This window comes from Mustela nigripes, chromosome 1 (assembly GCF_022355385.1).
Source record: "Mustela nigripes isolate SB6536 chromosome 1, MUSNIG.SB6536, whole genome shotgun sequence".
In the NCBI taxonomy this organism is placed as follows: Eukaryota; Metazoa; Chordata; class Mammalia; order Carnivora; family Mustelidae; genus Mustela; species Mustela nigripes.
Window position 1 is genome coordinate 108,371,935 of NC_081557.1, and position 22,390 is coordinate 108,394,324.

Here is a 22,390-nt window from a genome sequence, read left to right on the forward strand (position 1 = left end):
AGACGGTATTTACTGCATGTTGCAGATGCCTCCCTGCCCAGGTCTCTGGACACTCGTACAATCTAGAACACACATACTACAAAGATGTACTTGTTGGCAACATGTCCCAGCCTTTCTGAATCAATGCCTTCTGCCACTGCGCTGCCCAGTCCTCTGGGGATGACGGTCCCTCCACAGCATCTGCCTGCTCAAGATGGCTGGGGGAGGGAAATTCTCCTGGCTCCCAGGATTCTGGCTGTGTGCCACAGGGGCACCGGCGGCCGAGCGGTGGGTTCAAGTCCTCGTGGGTTCACCGTACTCTCTCCACCTGCCAAAGCCTGTGCTCTGATCTACTGCAACTCTTCCGTCTTAATAAAGCTGAGGGACTTCTTTAAATTTCAACGTCTTACAAGCAGCCAAGCAGGCAGAGAAATCACAGCATATCGAGTGATGAATTGAGGTAGAATCCACATGGCATGGGAGGGAGGAGGGGCGGAAGGAAGGGAATGGGAAAGCAGAGCTCAAATCGGCGAGGAGTGTGGGTCATTTCTTCAATCTAATCAGTTGTCAGGTGGGTATCCCCACCTCCAAAGCTACACTCACGTCTACGCCGCTAACCAGCTCACCCTAACCCTAACCCTAACCCTATTTCTGCGAATGGACTGTCATTTTGTCAGCCACCAAATTCAAACCGTGAATCATCTTTTGGCTCTTCCCTCTTCAGCCATGCCCAGTTCTTTTTGATTCCCAAGTTTAGGGTCTCTCGAGACCCTCCCCTCCCCTCCCCTCTCCCCATTCTCTCTGGCACCCGAGAGTGCGTCTAGACTTGCTCCTGCCTCTAATATTTCAACAGTCTCCTCACTGGCCTTCTTACCCCGCTACTCATTTGCGACTGACTTGGTAAACCAGTTGTCGGGAAAACTAACAACTGAAAACAAAGCTTGGTTGGTAATGCTCCCACATTTCCGTGGGTAAATATTCCCACCGCAGTCCATCCAAGCATCCCGGTTACCGACGGGAGGCCACAGAACGCAGAGTTGGAAAGAGCAGCCTGGAATTGGCTCTGGCCAGCACAGGACCGAGCGATAATCTAAGGAACTGTCACAGATTCGTGACTTCAATATGAAGCGTGTAACCTGGCGCTTGAGGCCTTCTATAGCTTGCTCTCGAGTCACCTGCCTGGCCCAGCCCACCACAGCACCACATGTGCCCATGAAGCCTGGGGATGCCCTGTGCCTCTTGCTCTTGCTTCCCAGCTCCGGTGTCTTTATTTACATTGGTCTCTCTGCCTATCAGAAAATCCTTCCCATTCTTCAAGACACTTCTCAAGTGCTACCCATCTCCTCTAGGAAGACTTCTTCTGAGCCCCTTGAACCAGACAAGATGTCCTTATAGTGTCTGAACTCCAGGACCATTTTGTTTGTACCTTTGTGAGGGACGTTTATCACGGTCCGCTATGGAGCTGGCTCTAGGCGGGCTTCTCTTGGCCCCTCTTACTAGATTAGGATTTACTCGAAGCTAGGGACTAGTGTGTTTTGGTTGTTCCTGAAGTGTTTAGCATAGATTCTTGCAAATAGTAGGTGGTCAAGAAAGATTTGTTGAAATACATGGACCCATTTCCTGTGCCAGGGTGGGACACTGTTTATTCTTCATGAGCTAGAAGGAGGAAAAGATTTCTGAAAAGATTTCTCCATAAGCCCTTTGTACTGGCCCTGACACGGTGTCACTTCCTGTGGAGCTTTCACCTTTGTCTCCCAGCCTCAGCCTGGGGAAGCTGATATCTCTGGTTCCGGAGCCAGGCCTCTCACGCACCCATACCCACCAGGACGTCAGATCAGCTGAGCCAGACCTGATGCTTCCTCTCAAGAGCCGGCTGGATCGGCTCCTGGCTAGGGTCGGCGAAGGCAGCATTTGCCTAAAAGCCAGGCCTGGGCCTCAGCTGACCTAGGAAGCCTTGGCAGCGGAAACAGAGCTGGGGCCATTCTGCCAGGCCTGGCGCCGGGCTGTGGCTTGGCCTCCTCTGCTCTCGGCCTAAGCAGTCGCCAAGGCCCCTAGTGTGAAGGAATTTGAGTTCTAACTTTAGGTGGCTACGTGGCTGATGGCTGTGTTTGTGAATATCTCATTCCTACTTTGGTGGCCCAGCTGGTGGGAACAGAACGGGTAGTCATGGGACTGTCATCATGTGCTGTCCAGGTTAACATGTAGCATTTCTATTACTATTAACAGACTTTCTGCTCCTCACTCCATCTGTTCTCTGAAATAATTACAGTTGTACAGACCATGCCTTCGCTACAGGCAAGCTCTGGGGAAGAGGATAGTGCTTTTATGAGAAAAAAAAAGTGTTAAAAAATAACAGCAAACATGAGAAGAGAGTGGGAATGAAGCTAACAGCAGGTTTCCAATTTCTTTCGGATTTCGGCCTGCAAAGGTGGCATTTTCACACTTGTTTGGGGTGACCAAGCCCAGCCAGATGGGGGTGAGTGGCTGGGCTGGTGGCTCAGCCTTTTGGAGCTGGTGGTGGCCACTGGGGGATCTGGCCCCAGTGGAGACGGGTGGGCCTCTGGTTGGGCTACCCAAAGAGTAGGAGCTGGCTGGGAAGAAGTGGGGCCCTGAGGAAGAGACCGAGACATTGTAGAAGGGCCAGGCATGTCCTGCTCCAAGGAGCGAGAGTGGGTCCAGGCCTAGAAGAAATGCTGGGGAATCACAAAGGGCTGGTGGGAGGTAGAGGTTGCGAGGTGGGCGACTGGCTGTGTCTGGGCCTCTCTCCACAAACAAAATGGGAGGGGTTCATCACAATCTCTGGTTGAAAGGGCTGTTAGGAGAATGAGGGGGTCCTGCAAAATATTAAGAATTCGTCTGCTGCAGGGTTAGAAGTATAAAAGGCAACTGAGATGTGGACTGTGAAACACGGGTGCCATTAAAAGCCCCCAAACAAACACTTGCGGGTTCCAAGCACTCTGATTTGTAAGCACAGTGTGTGAAGGATCCTTCTCTTTGGGGGATGTTAAGGCATCACAACGAATACAACAACCTTGGGGGTCTTTGTTCTGGTGCCTGCCTTCCCACCACCCAGCTTGTCCATGAGTGCGGCTCAGCGCCAAGTGTCCAGATTCATCCTCTGGAACTAAAGAATAGTCTCACCTCTTGCCCTTGCCTGAGCCCCCATGGGAATGGCCAAGGAAGAAGGCACTGTGGAGTTTTTAGAAGTGAATTTGATGGAGAAACAAGGAAAGGAACACAGCCATGTGATTTCTAGGGCTTCTTCCAATTTCAAGGAAGTGTTTTGATTTGAAAGAAACCCACAGAACAGGACTGGTCAGCTGCAAAGAAGACATTTGTTGGGGAAAACTGTGTGTGTGTGTGTGTGTGTGGACTCTATTCTTTTCTTGAAGCCCATTAAATGATTTTTAAAAGATCCTGGAAAAGCTCAGGTGGAGAATCAGGGAACCATCCTCTGATGATGATCACAGTGCAAAACAATTCTCAGGTACTGAGTAGGTTTTCCCTTTAAACTGGGAAAGAGAGCATTTTGTTGCTCTTTAAACTGGTTGGAAAGTTCTAGAGCTGCTTTAAAACCAGACTCACTGAATCATAGACACGGATGGGCCTTTACCTAAGAATTTTTGAAATACGTAAGCATGAATGAAAATGTGGCACTGTTGGCTGGACGGGTTCCCCCCAAAACCTGGGTTCTCCTATTTAGAAATTGGAAAAGGGGAGGGTGTTGAACTATTCCTGCCTATTCAGAAGATTCTAGACTTAGGAAAATCCACATTTTCTCCTTCAGCTAAAGACTTAAGGGGAGAGAACATGAATCTGTTCCTTGAGAGAAGGTCTGTGTAAACGATGAATTAAATCATATTGATTGCTGGTGTGTTTGCTTCTACTACCTCCTTGTGAGCCTCCCCCCGCCAGTCAGGGCATGGTGGCGGGCTCTTAGTGTCCTCTAAATCTACGAGGCCGACCATAAATATGTATTCTGAATGTGTGAGTGAAATATCTAACTAGTGGTACTAATAGCCAAGGACTTCACCTTTAAGCAAATAAAAAGTGGCCTGTCCATAAAAAGTGAACCCTAGATATATACACAGACTGATGCAATTAGTAATAAAAGATTAACAAGCAAATAATAGCTACCATTAATTGAGCCTTATTATACGCCAACCATTTTAAATCTCTTGCTTCATTTAATTCTAGAGTCAACAGACAAGCTCAGCATTATTATTTCCATTTTAAAGATGAAAACACTGAGACCGAGGATAATTGGCTAATGTGCCCCAAGGCACACGATTCGTAAGTGGCAAAGGCAAAAATCAAATCCAGTTCCAATCCCAGAACTGGGGCTCTTAAGTGCTTTGTTAATCTGTTATAGTTTTTTAAGGGGCTAAAAAAAAAAAAATGGCAGGAAAGGAAACTGTATTTAGTCTTTCAAAAGCTTGTGACAAGTCTATTTTCAAAATTAAGACCTTTGGGGCCAAATAGTTTGCCATTCACAGGAATAAACGTAGAGAGAGCCACAAACACGCAACAAAATGCTCTCTCTCTCCATTCACTTACAGATTACATTCTTTGGGGGCTCAGTTCTAGGACTTCTGTTCTACACCTCTATGTAAATCCTGTGGGAGAGGAAGTTTACAATGAAACTCCCAGGTAATTGGGTGATCAGGGACTCCTTTGGCAGGTGAAATGGTCATGTGATGGGGCTAGATCCAGGCTAGCCCCGATGAATGAGGGAGGGCAGAGATGCGGGCTGACCAGCTCCTGGGCTGGCTGAAGCCAGGCTGGGCCCTGGCAGGAAGAATTCTGGGGACTCCTGGGAAGACAACTCGGGAAAGGATCTCACAGTCGCTACAGATCATTCCCTACAGACACCAAGGGGCTGCTGTGACCTGGAAGGACAACAGAAGGTTGGACTCAACCGGAAGGAAATACGAATAAATTAATGCACTGCCTTTGTGTAGAGCCCTCATGTGTGCTTGGAGGCAATGTCTTCACTTTCACAGGGCTGCAGAAAGGCTAAAATAGTCAAATGCAGGGGGCAGGATGAAGCCAGGAGGAGATGCGGCACGATCAAAGTATTTCAAGTCACTAAGAGTACGAATGTTAAAACACAGTCTTGGTCATCAAATCCTGGAAGGCAGGATTAGAGGGAGCTCTGGTGTTATTGTTGTTGTTTTTGGTGAGAGAGAGCACGCTTGGGGATGGGGTGTAGGGTAGGGGCAGAAGGTGAGGGACAGACAGAACTTTTTTTTTTTTTTTAAGATTTTATTTGAGAGAGAGAGAGAGAGAAAGAGACAGGTAGTGAGAGAGAACAGGAGAGGGAGGAGAGGGAGAGCAGGCTCCCCACGGAGCAGGGAGACAGAAGCGGGGCTCGATCCCAGGCCCCTGGGATCTTGATCTGAGCCGAAGGCAGACACTTAACTGACTGAGCTACCCAGGCGCCCCGAGGGTCAGAGAGAATCCTAAGCAGGCTCTACACCCAGTGTGCCACATGGGGCTCGATCTCACAATCCTGCTATCAGCTGAAGTCAAGAGTCGGACTTAACGGACTGAGACACCCAGGCACCCCAGGAGGCAACCCTTGATACTTGAAAAAGAAGCAGCTCGTAGAGATAGGAGGAAGTGCCAACCTACACAGTGAGCCGGAAACTCATCTACGTCATTACTCAAGAGGTGAGACAGGTCTGAAAACATAAACAAAACATAACGGTTTTGGACAAACCCGTGGGCTATCAATTCACAGTGGCTCTTTGGGTAGATAGTGACTTTTGGGACCAGATCCTTAAGGCCTGATAGCAGAGAGGAGAATAGGGCCATTAGAAGTCTCTGGATACTGTGGCCAGAGTGGCTGGCATTCCCAGCCGGGCGGACAGTGGTTCATTTTGACCCAAGGTGCCAATTCTGAAGGACGTAAGAAATATTATGCGTATGTTCCAAAAAGAGTAAAAATGGTTAACAAAAAGTCATTTCTTGATTCCTATAATTATGAGCCCATGCAAGTAAAGTTCCACAAGGGGGGGCTTCAAAAATCTCAGGGTTGAGCCTGTGGAGCTTTGCAAAGTTAGGCCGATAAAGCAGAAAGAGCTTGCCTCTGTCACCAGCCAGGATGGCAACAGCCCTAAGAGTCACAGCCAGTGTGTGTAGGGCCCAGAACCCGTGTGGCCCTTAGACGGGCAGTGCTTGCTTTAATGCTCTGTTGCTGCCATCTTGAAATTCTCAGTGATTTTTTGTCTAGGGGTCCTATGATTTCGTTCTGCCCTGGGCCCCACAAATTAAACAGCCAGTCCTCGTTAGGAGCTACTCGGCTGGCATAATAATAGTGGGGGAGTGGGTCAGAGTAGGACCAAGGGAGAAGGCCAATCGAGGCAGCTGGATCCAAATGATGCCAGGAAGGGGAACATGTGTAGAATGGACAGTTTCCTAGGCAACTAGTGGCCCCATCTAAGTGTCAGGCACATGCTTTGCTAAAAACGTTTCTTAATGGCAGGAATTAAAACAAGAGAAATAAAGCCCAGGGGAGCCTGGGGCACACCTGAGTTCTCAATGACCTGCTGTATGGTCAATCCATGACCAGAACCATCTGGAAAAGAGGGAAAAAAAAATGGGTCTGGTTGGGCCTGGTCTCGAGTGGATATTTTGTGGCTGAATGGCGGCCTTCCTCTTTCCCTAGCTTTGCCCTCAAACATAACATGTTTATCAGAAACACTCTTAAGCAATGACTTTAGCTTCTGACAAGGGCCACTCCTGAGTTGTCTGGGAAGCCTGAAGAGCCTGGATGCTGAATCAAGGTGAGGGCGATATTGTGAAGGGAAAAGAAAAGACACTCACAGGAGCCCCAGCCGGAGCTGTGCCTCCCCATGCCTCTTGCCTCTCCCAGGGCCACTTCGAAGCGACCTTTCTAGCAACCCCTTCACGCCAGGCCTTGGCTTCCCCATCTTCAGAACAAGTTATCTCAAATCCTCCTCATTTGAAGCTACAAAGGTGCTGATTCTTGGCAGAGTCCTTACTGAGGCGGGTAGGAAAGGACAAACAATACTACAGAAATCATTAACTCTAGTGTTCATATTGTCCCAGACATAATTACAGAAGGAAAACCAAGATGAGGCCCCAAAATGCCCCACAGACACTGACGCTGTATAAAGTAGGCATTTTTCAGCTTAGAAAAAAGGAAGTTACTGTAAACCACGATGAGGCCATGCCACAAGGAAATCTCAAATCTTGAGGCTTTGTCTGGTGAGAGAATTTCAAGTATCCCAATAGAGTTCCGCTATGCTTTTTTCTCCTCTTTCACTTAACCGCATTCTACCTTCTCTACTCTATTTAATTTCGAAAATTAGCTCTGATGGGGGATGATGCTGGCTCTGGGTGTTCAGAGAGGGAGAAGTCCTTTCCAGCAAAGAGGGTTCTATGGGTCTGCCCCTAACCCAGTGGCAGAGCTGCTGCCTTGCCTACAGCAGGAGGCCGGCCTATCTGAAACCTGACCTCAATTCCTTCTCTGCATTCAACCCTTGTTCTTGACTGACCAAAGTGGGCATTTGGCCCGGGCAGGCAGTCCATAAACCAGCTACAGTCTACCTAGCATGAGAAAAACTGGGCTGGGCCAATCCTATTTGCCCTCAGCACTCTGACCTGGGTTCTTTAACAGGGAAGGTTAGACATCAGGGGTCGTATGTAGGTAAGAGTCATGAGAAGCCGGGATGACCAGTGTCCAGGGATGAGGACAGCGGTGGGGAGGGAATTCCAGCCCTGGGACTCCCTGGCGCCTGCCTGTCATCTTCTCCCTGTCTGGTCCTCACGAATGCCCCACACAAGCCTTCTCTTTCTTGAAGGGTAGAAGCAGGCTTCTTGGTGGAAGGGGTGGCGGGACAGATTTTAACTGGGCCCAGATGAGGACTTCTCAAGAGTCAGAGCTGAGCAGATGTGGAATGGGCTGCTGGGGAGTAAGGGTAGGGTGGGGGAGAAGAATAAGTTCAGCATCACTTGGTGGGGAAGTTGTAGGGGAAACTGTAGGGCTTCTTCCAGTCCTGCCATTCTACGTGTCTACATGTATCAGGGGGCTGGTCCGTTCTGTATCTAGCTATCAATTGGGGGAAGTGCTTTGCCAAACTTAAGGTTAGAATCCATCCTAAATATTATTCCACCCAGATTCATTCTGCCCGCCTGCCCCCCCGTAAGGCCCCACTCACTGTCCTGTCCTACCCTAGACATCATTTCTTTAGGATTCTATCTTCTGACCAAACTACGGGCTCCTCTGGGCAAGATACCTGGTTATCCTCAGGATCTGGCATGACGTCTGGCCAGGTGTGGAACGGATACAGGAATGAATGACATGGTCGGCACGAGCTGGGACATACTGGCTCGGACTGCAGGGGCTGGGGTAGGGAAGAACATAGCAAAAGGGGCAAAAAAGGCCAGGAGAAATGCCCTTTAAGTTGAGCTCAATGCCCTTCTCCTATGCAGACCTCCATCCTTGGTTGGGTCCAGGGGATCCCCTTTCTCCCTGTCCTCAGAATGCCACGTGACCTAGGCCAATCCCTCCTCCTCTCAACACCTCCTGCTCTAGGGTGGAAAAGGTGAAATGGGGGCTCTTAGAAGGTAGGGGCTCCAACTTTTAAAAATGCTAAATCCCATTTTGGGAGAAGATTTGGTAACCTTAGTTAACCCAACACAGGCATCCTTGTCACCCTGTCCTGAGATATCTGGTCCTCTTCCCACACCACCCCAGAGCCCCTCATTTGGCTGTCACCCAAAGGTAATAGAAGATACCTCACTGTGATTCTCAGCCCTCTTTCTTGGAAAGGAGAAGGCTAGAGTGGAAGAGAGCTTAGACCCACCAAAGCCAGATATGAGGCATGGCACCAATTCCAGAACATCCCAACTCCGGTCCTTCCTGAGAAGGAACATGCTGGCTGGGGGCTCCCAGTCTCTATCCATTATGACCCAGGAGTGGCCAAGACTGGGCCACTGCAGAAAGGAGATGTGATGCAAATGGCACATACGGTGGGGGTGTATAGTGTTTGCTCAGCCCTTGCCTTGGGCTCAGACCAAGTACAGATGGCATGTGCTGGTGATAATGGACAGTTGCAAAAGCCACATAGAGAAGGGGATCTTGGGGAACCATGCCCCCAGACAGAAAGAAGTACATTACCTCTGTCCTTGGGAGTGATGTTCATCTCCACTCTATCCCCCAAACCACTTACTTTCCCTTACAGTGTCCATGACTACAGGGAAGGCGCGCTGAACCATTCCTCTGGGGCAGAGAGAAGGAAGTGGGGATATGACAGAGTCTGCTCCAGGCTCAGTCAACAAGCAGGGCTCAGAGCTGGAAGACGGGTCATGCAGGTCTACACTCTCACGCCCTGGCACATAAGCCTTGAAGGGGCTCTTTTGCTTTGGAGATCTCGATTTTTGACGTATATCCTTGGGGAAGGGTCTTGCACTCCATCTCTCTGGTCCCTTTAAATCCTGACTACCTTAAAGGTTTCACGGGGCCAGCCAGGCAGGAACCAAGAGCACTGTTGTGTGGTGAGAGGGAGACCCACACAACAGTGGATGTTCTGCTTTGGTCACCAACTAGCTGGGCAACTTTGGGTCTCCTCATGGGTGAAAGGGAGGGTCAGATGGGATGGTAGGCTAGGTCCTCTGCTCATCTCAGGCTTTATCTTAGGTAGGGGCAAGTTCAGAGACCCCAGCTCCAGGCAGCATGTCCGTGGATGGAAAGGCAACCCCAGCCCCGTCTCCTTCCCTGTGGGGGACACCCATTCCACTTCTGTTCTTTCTTTCTTTCTTTTTTTAAATATTTTATTTATTTATTTGAAATAGAGAGAGAGAGATCACAAGTAGGCAGAGAGGCAGGCAGAGAGAGTGAGAAGCGGACTCCCTGCTGAGCAGAGAGCCCGATGCGGGCCTCGATCCCAGGACCCTGAGATCATGACCTGAGCCGAAGGCAGAGGCTTAACCCACTGAGCCACCCAGGCGCCCACTTCTGTTCTTTCTAACATGGGGTGCCCCAGAACAGCATCAGAGAACACTAGAAGTGTGGGAAGCCAGAGGAAGGCCTGCATTCCATGCTGAGGATGTCAAGCCCCCCCCCCCCGCCCCCCCGAGCAGCCGGCTCGGCACCATCCCCAGACCCTGAAATGCACCACCAAGGTTGGAGGTGGCTGCCAGAGAACACTTGGGTTCTAGAGCCTTCCACTCTCAGCAGGGGTAATCACTGAACTCTGTGAGCCAAACACCTTGAAAGAGCTAAAATGACTTTAAATGCCTAAACATTTTAAAACAAACCTTACAACACAAGCCTTTTAATTTTTTTTTTTTTTTTTTTTTTTTTTTTTTTTAATCCCAGTGCTAAAGCTCTTTCTCTCTCTCTCTCTCTCTGTCGCTTTCTCTTTTGGGGGGAATTCAAAAGCCGTTTTATGCCTCATTACCTGCACACTGTGAGTGATGTCTGTCGGTCCATGTGCTGTAAATACCTTAAATCATGCTTCATTAAGAATATCTATGGTGCTATTAAAGAGCTATAATAGACAACGAGTTAACAGATGATTAAAGATGAATTCCATTTGTGTCAGTCACCAGCCAGAGAGAGACGAGGGGCTGTGAGTTCTCAACTCATTATCCAAGGGAGTGCAGCTCTCCCTGTGCCCCGTCCTGGATCTGTGAGGAGCGGGAAGGCAAGGCAGGGCTGTCTGCTTGCCAGGAGTAGAGATGGGCTGCATGATGGCGGGGTAGGCTGGACCAGGGGTGGATGAACAGGTGGGACCTGCTGAAGGGAATGGGAATGGGGAACCCCAAGGGGGTGCTCAGATAAAGGTGTGTGTGTTTGTGTGTGTGTGTGTGTGTGCACGCGCGCACATGCCTGCGCACGCACACGCCTGCGCCCTCTCTTCCAGGCACGTACAGCAGGGCTGTGCTCACCGTCTGACAACACTGTCAGGTCTGCCTGGCTGTTTCCCTGCACAGAGTCAAATTCCACTTGGAGCCATAAGAAACAGATCAATCTTGAACGCCTGGTAGCCGGAGAAAAATAGGCAGGTAGAAAGGAGGAGGGGGAGTCCCAAAGGAGAAGACACTGGATTTTTGTTCGTACAAATGGCAGGGAAGAAGGAAGGAGAAATTTCCTTTCCTTGGAGGTGTTTTTGGAGAATAAAACAGATGAGTGTCGCCAAGAAGGAAAGTGATTGGCAAAAAGATGGGGCCACTGAGGGGTTCGAATAGTTTCCTGTTGAAGAAGTGTCCCTTAAAGACAGTGCACTATCTGGTCTCTGATCTCTTTGTAGAAGCACGTGGTCCTGCCACTCCAGAGTCAGGGTATCTCACCCCCCTGGGCCATACTGTAGTCCACCAGCAGAAATCTGGAGAGCACCAGGGAGCTTCATTCCCAGCCAGTGCTGGGGACGACACTGACTTCAGGCAGGGCTGGATGGGGAAGCTCATACTCTGAAATGAAGACGAAGGCAGTTCTAACGGATGACTTCAACATTCTCCATGGACATTGTGCTTCTTGTTGTCCATCCTTTACAAGAGGAATGGACTTATTCTCCCATTGGACAAGTGGAGGAGCGGAGGCACTGAGTCAAAACAGATTATGGCTATGGCTTGATGAATAGACATTCTGTGCCTTCTACTTGGCAGGATATATTTCTGGCCTGGTGGAGGCCAAAGGCATTGAGGACACGGTCCTTGCTCTTAAGAAGCTTCACAGTCTAGCTGTGAAGGTGGAAATCCTACCACATGGGCAGGGGAAAGAGAAGCCACCCACCGGAGGTCAACTAGAGGGCAACGAGATAGGGTAGAAGACGGGCAACTTGGTCTTAGCAGGCTTGGATGAATCTAGGGCTGCCTGTGCTAATGATAACACACTAGCTCCTCTCGGCATCTTCTGACCCAGACAGTCTTCCCATGCCCACTGCCAAGTTACACTGGCTCTGCCGGCAATGCTGATGTGTGGCTTTATGCTATTCACGTCCCTAGTGCTGCTGTCACGCTCTCCGACATCCTGTGTGTTACCTGCCATGCTGTCTTGAACGTGTTACTTGGCCTGGGGTGTTCCTACAATGCTTCACTTTTTACATCTACTCTTTATGCAAAAATAAATAAATAAAAATTTTAAAAAATAGAAGATTTCAAAATCCAACGCTCCCGATTTCTTTCCCATGGAGCCCAGCTGAGACGTTCATGCGTCCATGGCTTCGGTCTGTCTGCTGTTGCTGTGGAATGTGACCAGCTTGTGGGTGGGACTGGGAGAAAGGTCCTAAGCGTGATCTAGGAAGCAGAGGGCATGTGTGGCCATTTGCTAAGTGCTGGGTGGCGGGTAACAGAGAGTGGATTGGGGTGGGGGGGCACCAGCATGTATTGACTCATGGGGTACCCAGAAACCTCGTGGGAGAAGAAGGCATTGTTATTATTGTCCTCTTCTAAAGACAACGAGATCTGTGGCTCAGCAAGGAGAAGCGGTGGGCCTAGGACATGGGTCGGTGAGTGAGAGGGCCTCCCCTGCTTTGACTAGGGTCAGGGTAGATGGGGGTGATCATGGACGGGGAGGAGAGGAGAGGCTGGTATCCAGGGGCCAGCATTTCAAACTAGAGTAACGGGACAGAAGGGATGGCCTGGTGGGAGGAAGGGACTGGAGTGGATCCGGGAAAGAACAAAGCCATGGCCTCCTCACCGCAGTGTGCCTGTCTGCTGGCAGAGTTGGGAAGCCAGAGACAAAAGTCGTCTTCAAATAGCCAGGAAGATAAGCCAGGATGAGTTGGAAGCTACAGTCTGGCCCAGGGGTTGTGACTGTCTTTTTAACAAAGTGGCTGGAAGCTGTGCCACCTAGGAAGGGTTCTCCTTGGTGTGAAAAGAGCTTATCTTCAAAGCGCGCGCGCGTGTGTGTGTGTATGTGTGTGTGAAGTTAATAAGAACAAGGCCTGTGGGTCCCTGTCTGACTGTGGAGTCTGCCATTTACTACTTCTTGTCTTAGCTCTTCATTTGAATTATGGAGGCATGGATACCTCTGTGGCTTGAAAATGCCACAAAGCACAGATCTACGAAGCCATGCACAGCTCCTACACATGAAGGCTCCTGCATGCCGACGGAGCTTTCTAAGAGCCACGGCCTCCAGGACCCTTGGTGAGGGATAGGAGGAAGGGGCCTCTGCTGGGTTCCCAAGCCCTCTCATTGCAGTGGGATCCAAGTTTAGAAAGGAGTTGGAATAGACTTGGGTTCAGATTCCACCGGCTCCATGCCATGTCCCACTTCCAGGAAAAGAAACGGGCTTGTTGGAAAAAGAAAACAGACTCAGAAGGCATCTTGGGCATCCAACAGTTCTTAGGAAACAGCATTTGGGCAAACATCACTGAATCAGCAATACTTGGATCCGGTTTCCTTTGACAGCTTCACAAACTGAAGATCGAGAGGCTGGGGACCTGGCAACTTTCTGGGGACAATGCCAAACACATCTTGCCCTGGGTGATAGTCTCTACTTCCTCCCTCCCATCCATGTCTGGCTCACAAGGTACCTCTAGTAAGTGCCAACATGGAGAGACCTCTGGGCTTCCTGAGAAAGGGGGTGCAGAAGACCCCGGGCTGGAACTCAAACATCTGGCTTGAGTTCCTGCCACACCGATTGCCGGCTCACCCAATGCCCATTATTCCAGTTTCTTTTGAATTAATTTTTGACACTGTACCCATTCCTACCAAGGAAGTACTTTCTAATCCTTAGTGAAATGTGGGAAGATAAACCCCTTGGGGTTTTAGAACTGGATGCTGACACGGGAGATCATCTGGAATATCTTTACTATCGCACAAAAGAGGAAACTGATGCTCAGGAAGGCATAGTGACTTGTCCAAGGCCACAAAGCTAGAACACTCCAGTGCTTTTCCATGGCGTCCCCATTGGCACATCAGAGTTAGTTGTGAAGCTGAACATGAGCAGAAAAATTCCTTTCTCTTTCTTGCTTGTTGGAATCCCATCACCCATAGCTACCGGAAAGAGAGCACACGACACAGCTCCCCAGCAAGCGCAGGCGAAGACTAGGGGGAAGGGGGAAAGCGCTCGGCCTTGATAATTGAATCTTGGTGTGCAGAGACAGCCAGATGCACGGCAATTGAGTTAAGTGGAAAATGCCATTTCCGTATTGTTAGAGGCCTTCTCAGCCCAAGGATCTGATCATTTACTCCAAGCACCTGGTGGTCTCGTGCATCTGACCCCAGCTCCCAGCTGAGCCACGGGCCAGCTGGGATCAGCCGTGTGGGGCAGGGAAAGAAATTAATTTTCAATCCCCAGGGACTGCCGTTGGTAGCTCAGCAGCCAAGGATTATACAGACCTGTAGAGAATAGAGCACAGTCCCTCTGGGGGAGTTATTGAACTCCCAAATGCCACCGGTGGGACGATGCAAGGGAGGGAGGGGTGCGGGGTGCTGCTGAAACAGACTTTATTGGCAATCCCATCACTGTGACTTAATGGACATCTCTTGCTGGAGATTTTGCCTCTTGCTGATTTCTCTTCCGAATATTTAATTTCAAACTCCTGCCCTCCACCTCCAAAGCATCAACCCTTAGACAGTAGAAGAGCCGAGTTTCTTTCCCCCCCCCCCCACCTCAACCTGTTGTTTTGAGGCAGGAAATTGCTTTTGTGAAATGAATGGCCTCGCTCTGATTACATGAACGAATCTTGTGGGCTCCTCCTCCTCACTTTCAAAGACTTTCAAAAGAGCACAGACCTCCCCGTTACTCTCCGAGCCCATGTAAAAAGGAGCCAGCCTTGGTCTACTTTCCCTCTGAGCCCACCTTTTCTCATAGTGGGTAAATGAACAGCAGTTAAAAACACACCACAACAACGCCCAACCAGAAAGAGCCTGGAAAAATCTGTTTCCCAACACAAACTTGGTTCCAGCAGAGTCTTTTGTGAGTGTGAAGAAAATATGAATTATGGTTCCTGGCCGTGCAAAGTCCTCACTAAAAAGAAAAAAATATATAAGAAAGAAAGAAAATGCTACATCTGTTTCCATTTCACTTGCTCACATGTTGAAATACACAGATGAGGCATCCCTCTAAATTTACCAGGTCCTAAGCAATTAACAATTAAAAAAAAAAAAGACTCAAACATGATAGCAACGTTTTTGAAAAATGCAAAACACTAGGATGCGCGTGTTAATGTGTTCATTTCTACTTTGCTGCATTCCTTTGCAATCCTGGTGCTACTGGAGAAGTGGAGTGAGGCCTCAAAAAAGGAGCAAGGCATCATTAGCACAGTGAGATCCCTATCTCAGCCCACAGCAATTACCATCCCGAGAAGCCTGCAGGCTGCCAGGCGCTTCCATTACTGGGGGGGGGGGAGTAACAGGTCACTCACCTCTAGCCCCCATCTGGGGCTAAAACAAGCATTTTCCGCCCTAAGGATTCCAGCTTCATTTAAATCCATAATTGCTTTGATTTCAGAATGCATGGAACATGGAGACTTCATGACTAAGAATTGTATTAGTCAATAAGTTTGTGACTTTCATGAATCATTAGCCCTCAATTCAGTCCTTTCCCACACTGGTCTGAACCAGTGTAACAGATTTCTTTTTTCCACCTGTGGGGATCAGTGCACTTTCCCTTCAAGACCACCTGTTCCAGGGATAATTAGTTTCTCTGGGTCACAGAGGTGGGATGAAATCGGTGAACGCAAACAGGAGTGTTATTCTTGCTTCCATACTAAAGGCAGTCAGTGCTGGGCAGCAGCAGAAGTTTCCCCAAAATTCCTTACATTTACTGACAGCTTTTAACTTTCCAAACTCCTTACCATCTATGAGCTCAAGGCTCCTGGGAGGGAGGTGCCCTTCTCCCCAGAGAGAGGGTCACAAACCTCTAGTCCTGCGTTCTTTCAATTCTGTAACTTGTTTCACAGTAAGTTCCTTCCACCAAGGTGAGATATTGTTGTGTCCCTTTGGGGATTTGGAGCCCAAATCCTGGAGACCCAACACTCCTTTTCTGGGTTACATACATGATGGTCTGAATCCATGGATGGGTCTTATCTGGGTGGTTCTGATTGTGTCAGGGCAAAGGTAAAGAAACACTTCCTCCAGACCTTTGGAGGGACTAGACAGATCGCAGGAGATGCATCTTGGTAGGGACAAAAATTACGCCAATTGCTGACAGTTTCTGATAATCTCTTACCCACACTCCCACCCCAACACCAGAATCTGGAGATGATGGGACCAAAAAAAATATTCATATGAGAGAAGATAATTAATGCATGCAATGCTCTATACAGATTGGTGATACCAGAGCCTCACCATGAAAAATTCAACGCCTGATCCCAGTGCTAAGGAATTGGACATTGTCCCGCCCTTTAGGAGTCTACGGAGTGAAGAAGTGGCCTAGAAGTTAACTACAGGTTCTGGGACATGGCCCTGCTTCTGCAGTATTCCTGCTCACTGCTGTTTCTTTCCATAAGCAGGAGATGACTCCTGACTGGCACTTTCTCTGTACCTCCCCACATCTGCCAGGACAATGCCCTTCCCCGAGGGCACCAAACACACATTCACCCCCTACATGCCTCTGGGGCTCTATCAGGGCCGGGCACCCTCTCCTCCTGCACAATCCACACACACAGCAGTCTGGGGAGGAAACTATAAAAAAAAATCAGTGGTGTTGCTGTAGGGACCAGTCTCAGGAACATCCCTAGGGGAAATGAATGTAATTGCACCTTGATGATACCCAGAGATGTAAAGAGCCCCTCCGGAACCTCCAGGAAGGGCGGAGGAGTAAATCAGGCGCTGGGACAATCAGGGAGCAGAAGAGTTAATGTCTTTTCTCCCCATCTTCACTTGGGGAATGTGAATTCTTGATCAAGCGATTTGTCAGGATTGTTGTGTATTTACTGTAATTATAGAACATCAAATGTGCATTGACGTAATTACCATAAATATGTGTAAAGACATTATAACATGTAATTATGTCATATAATTCTTTAATAAAGCATGCAGAAGAAAAATTACTCTGCACATGCTCAGTGCACATCTTCTTCTTACTATGTCTACTGAAGGTTTTATTTGCTCCACCGCCCTCCCCCTCTTTGAAATGACGGGGGCAGTTTTTCCCACTTAGGATTAACTAACAGAGAATATGTGTACAGGTTTGTGCAAGGGAGCTTATATATGGTGCTTGCACACACACACACACACACACACACACACACATGCATGCATGGGAGGAAAAGGCATCTTCCCAGCCCAGCAGGGGGTTCAGAGCCTAGATGCAAGTAGCACAAGGCCCTGCAGGGAATCCTCCCATTGCTGACATGGGGCAACCGTCATTTTGGTCTTTTGGGGGGGGGGGGCGGCCCCTCTCCTCTCCCTGCGCCCTTGCACGGGTGGACACACCAGGGCGCAGCCCACATGGTTTGGTGGCAAGGACGGCCCCTAAGAGACAGATGCTTGGAAGGATGCTGACACTATTCTGAACCCAGGGATCTTTTCTGAAGATGTGAACAGGAAGCAAAATCCCTGGGGTGCAATGTTCATGCAAAGTCTAGACTTGTCACTGGAAGACAGGTTTAAATTCCTTTCCCAGCTCTCTGAGAGCCGAGTAGGCACAGGGTCTGTGTTCAGATCTGTACTTTTCATAGTCCTCCCTTTTACCCGCCGGTCTTCTGGAAGCAGTGTCTCCCTAAAGTCCAGGGTTCTTGATGTATTACATTAAATTAAATGGGAAAGAACACTTTAATGGGAGAGAAAGTCTTCCCAACAATGATATCAAAGTAGAAATCATAAAGGAAAAAGACTGATAGATTCGACTAGGCCAAAATGTACAGTCTGTCTATAAGTCTCCCCAGAACAACAATAACAAAAATACCATAAATATAGTAAAAGGCAGACAAAAGACCAAGGAAATATTTGCAATATATATGACATAGGGGATAACATCATTAATGTGTTAAAAAGCTCTGACCAATTGGTAAGAAAAACATCTGAATAGGGGCGCCTGGGTGGCTCAGTCGGTTAAGTGTCTGCTTGGCTCAGGTCAAGATCCCAGGGACCTGGAATGGAGCTCCACATCCAGTGGGAAACCTGCTTCTCCTTCTCCCCAACCCCTCCCCGACTCATGCTTACTGGCACACTCTTGCTCCCTCTCAAACAAATAAGTAAAATCTTTTGAAAAAATGAAAGAAAAACACCTGAATAGAAAGTACAGGCAATAATGGACAGAAAAAAAAAATCACAAAATAAATATAAATGACCAAAAAGCAGATGAAAAAAATCTGACCTAACTTGTATAATCAGAGAGGGAGATACTATTTTTCACCTATCAACTGTTAATTATTTTAACAGATTATAATACCCAGTGTAAGTGAAGGGTTGACGATACTGGAATAGAAACTGGTTTAACTTTCTTGGGGCCGATTTAGCACTGAATATCAAAAACCTTGAAAAGGAGCATACCTTTTGACCTAATAACTCTTCTTGTAGGATTTTACTCTAAGGAATTAAAAATAAGTCAAAGACTTAGGTCAAAGTTTCCTGACGGCAAATTTTTTTTATAACACTGAAGGGGAAAAGTCCCTGGAAACAATATAATGACTAATAAAGGAGAACTGGTGAAATGAAGTCAGGTAGAATCATAAGCCCCCCGGAATACCATTCAGCCATTAAAAATGAAAGATGAGTGTGTGATGACATAAATAGATACATAATTATGTGAAAAATTAAATTATCAACGAGTATAGAAAGATACAATTTATAAACAGAAAGTTTTGGAGGAATTTACACAAGATATTATTACTATCCGTCATCTTTTAGTGTTGTAGTAAGGGTATTTGACCCCTCCCTCCCTACCTCTCTTCCTCTTTAAAAAATCAGAATAGTCCAAAATCTGAAACATTTGGATTGCTTTTAAAGTACACTAAGTGGTATAAGCCTGTGCGTGTACACACACACACACACACACACACACACACACACACACTTTGGTCTAGTGCCCTGATGTGGCCATTTGTATCACTTGGGGCTCCCATGGCATACTAAAAGCTACACTCTTCTCTATGCCTCTGGCTCCCAATCACTCATCACAGAAATACTCATGGCCAGGGTCAAGTTCTTGAAGCACCACCAGGAACGGAAGGGTAGATGCACAGGGTATTTTGGTCTACGTGCAGTGAGAAAATTCACAGCAAGTAAATACTAGAACCAGAATTAGAAGCCAAGATAGTAGACCAGGAATGAGCCTGTTTGGTGGGGTCTTTGAACTCAGGACTCATGGGATGAATCTGAAGCCACAAGAGAATAGACTAGATTCTAGTGGGATGCAGAGTACAGAACCAAAGAGGGAGGTGGGAGTGGGTTACTGAACTGAAAAGCCAGAAGCTGAAGTCAAATACTGAAGTGTTCCTAATGAGCTTCCCTCTCGGTTTGTCTCATTTTGTACGCATTTAGGGCAGCACATTGAGTCAGGGAGCAGTGAGCCATGGAGGGGAACAGGGAACACCATTCAAGAAAAGAGCTCCCTGTGAGAACTACCTGAAATAGGGACTTGACTTGAGATGTCCCGTGGTACATGGTGCCTGGAGCACAGTCCAGGGGACTGTGGGGAAAGCTCCTTGTCAATATCCGCTCTATCTCTGGCATCATTTTCTAGAGCATGGGGCCCATGTGGCAGAATCCTTTGAGGTGACTGGGTTGAGGCATTTTGTTCTCACTGATTTTATAACAAAGGAGGGGTCCTCTCCAGTGAAAAGGTGTAGCGTCAAAGCAGGATGGTGTGGGTGTAGAAATGGTGAAAGGAACAGTTAAGATTCCCGCATGTCTTCTTATCAAGTGCCTTTCTCAGGGCTTGGGCAGCAAAATAGCTAAGATGTCAAAGGAGTCTCACTGTTTTCAGCATTGTACCCAAGAAGGGAGTCAGCCAGGCTCTACTGAATGACCACTCAGCTTAAGGTCTATCACCATCTCAGATCTTCCAATCTCATCTTGGTAAATGTAGTGATAAGGCCCATACAAACACACCTGCCGCCTAGGCAAGTGTTTAGTTCCAGCATCCTTAGAGAATTCACAGAATTATGTTAACATTCAATAACATTCATCCTGTTACTCAGATTTCCAAGGATATCATCAACTCTACCTCATTCATTTTCTTGATATCCTCAGAAAGCAAGAAAGAAATTATTACATTCATTTGAGATGTGGAAAATGTAGACTAGAGAAGATAACTGGAGCCTTAAAATTTCATATTAAATTAACAGCTACACAAAGAGGTGTGTCTTTGGCCATCTGGTTCGCCACTCCCATCTAGAAGTCAGAGCTGCCTGGGTGTCCCCATGACACCCAGAACTTAAAAAGGAAAACAAACTCCAAAATGTCATAGGCCACCTCACTTCTACTTTCAACTAGTAAGCCGTCTTCCTTTTGCTGAGAAGCGCCCAGGCTGCGAAGCAAAACAAGGCAGCCCTTACCGGGGAGCCCTATCGCGGGGTCCGTCAGGCAGGCCCCTGGAGCCCGCACCCTGGGATGACGTCAGCGGTGGTAAATCCCAGGAGTCCGTGATGCAGGACCTGTAGTTGGTCAAGTGTTGAGCTCGTAGCACTGAGGTTGCTTATGAATATTCAATTTGGAAGGAGTTGGGCTGATCAGGCTGAGATCTCCTCAGTGTCTGTTAGTGCGTCAGGAGCTGAGACACTCCACAGGGGATCTGCTCAAACCAGAGGCAGCAGAGGAAGCAGCCAGAGGCAGCCATTTGCAATGGCCCCCGCTGTCCCAGTGAGGTGAGGTTGGGGTCTGCTTTGCGGAAGAGTCTGGGTTAGCACAGAGCAGCTTGCCGTGCTGGCCCAGACCGAATGACGATGGCCTAGTAGCCAAGGTTGAAGAGAATATTGGAAGACCCACTTTCAGCCACATATGAAGTCAAAGACAAAATGTTACATCCCAATCTTTTTTGGCACGGCATTCAGGGCCCACCTGACCTCCCTTTGGCCTTATCTCTTATTATGTCCCTCCTTCCTTGTACTTTAAGTTCCGACCCTATCGGTGAAGCGTCCTTTCCTTGAACACATCCTACACTCTGCCTCTTTACCTTCCTTAACTCCTTTGTTCTTGCTGCTTCCTTCCCCATCTTTTTTTAAAAATTGTGCTAGAATACTCATTACATAAAGATGTGCTATCTTAACCATTTTTAAGAGCGCAGTTCCGTATGAAGTACATTCACATTGATGTGCAACTGATTTCTAGAACTTTTCTCATCTGGTGGAAACTGAAGCTCTGTACCCACTAAATAACTCTCTATTCCCCCAGCCCCTGCCAACCACCATTCTACTGCCTGTCTCTAAGGATCTGACTACTTGAGGTGCCTCCTGTCAGTGGAATCATACATTATATATTTGTTGTTCTGTGACTGGCATAGTGGCCCGAAGGGTCACCCACGTTGTAGCACGGTTAAGAGTTCCTCCCTTTTTCATGCTGAATAATATTCCATTGTATGTACATACTGCATTTTGTTGATCCATTTCTCTCTATTCTGCCCTTTCAAAAGCTGGCTCTGTCTACAAAGCTTAAAATCCAGGGTACCTACTTGAAGAAACCTTCAAGATTCTCATTCACAGCTAGTCATTCACAAAAGATCTTCAGAGCATCTGCTCTCTACCAGGCCCTGTGCTGGCAACAAGAGCACTGGGGTGTCTCCCGCTCTCATCCGTCCAAGCCCAACTTCCTGGGCTTCAGGAACGACTCCAAGACAGCCCTCCCTGGGCATGCTCATAGCCCACCATGCTCCCCCGAGGTCTCCTTGATGGCCTTCCAATAAGCCATCTGCCTTGGAAGCTCCTGAAGGACCTGGGCCACGTCTTCTCTCAGCATCCCCAGGCCCCAGCACAACAGATCCGACATAAAAAATAATCAAGACATAATTTGTTCCAACAGAATTAAATTTGTAATGCAGGCTTTCTTGACTCCTAAGTGACGGATCAGTGACACAGCTAGTTATAGGAGTGCTTTCCTCATCTGGGGCCCAGCCACAGGCTGAGATTCCCACCCCTGATGGTGGAGTGGGGGGACTTTGTAAAAGTATCTTACCTTAGCCTGCTGATGTCAGCATGTGTGGAAGGAGACATTTGATTAGCCCTGTAACAGCTGATAATTGTAGTAGCTGAGGTATTACTACGCCTTATGGAACCTACTGTACTGGGCTTTCTCAGTACTTCCCACAAGCTAACTGAATCCTCACAACAACCCCCAGAGATAATTTTCCTCTGGGATAAACAAATCTCTATTATCCTCATTTGACAAATGAGGAAACAGAGGCACAGAAAGGCTAAATACCTTAGCCCTGCATCCAGAAGGGAAACGAAGTGATACCAGATTTGCCAGAAACTTGCCTGCAAACCCAGGCAGGCAAACTCTTCGTGCTCTGCTGTTCTGGTCTGAACATCTTGCTTTGGCAAGATCTGAT

The 22,390-nt window shown here is 48.1% G+C and overlaps 1 protein-coding gene and 1 long non-coding RNA gene across 6 annotated transcripts in view; one reads left to right on the plus strand and one right to left on the minus strand.

Annotated features, from left to right (window-relative positions):
• The window catches only part of LOC131999112 (uncharacterized), a 90,368-nt gene extending 73,557 nt beyond the window's left edge, over positions 1-16,811 (plus strand). For 2 of the 3 annotated variants that reach the window (XR_009399022.1, XR_009399021.1), the window contains one exon: positions 26-356. This is a non-coding gene — a long non-coding RNA (uncharacterized LOC131999112). Of the gene's footprint in view, positions 1-25; positions 357-16,226 lie in introns of those variants that run through there. The other variant, XR_009399024.1, reaches the window with a different exon arrangement.
• The window catches only part of PEBP4 (phosphatidylethanolamine binding protein 4), a 236,366-nt gene that overhangs the window by 109,762 nt on the left and 104,214 nt on the right, over positions 1-22,390 (minus strand). The window lies entirely within an intron of this gene.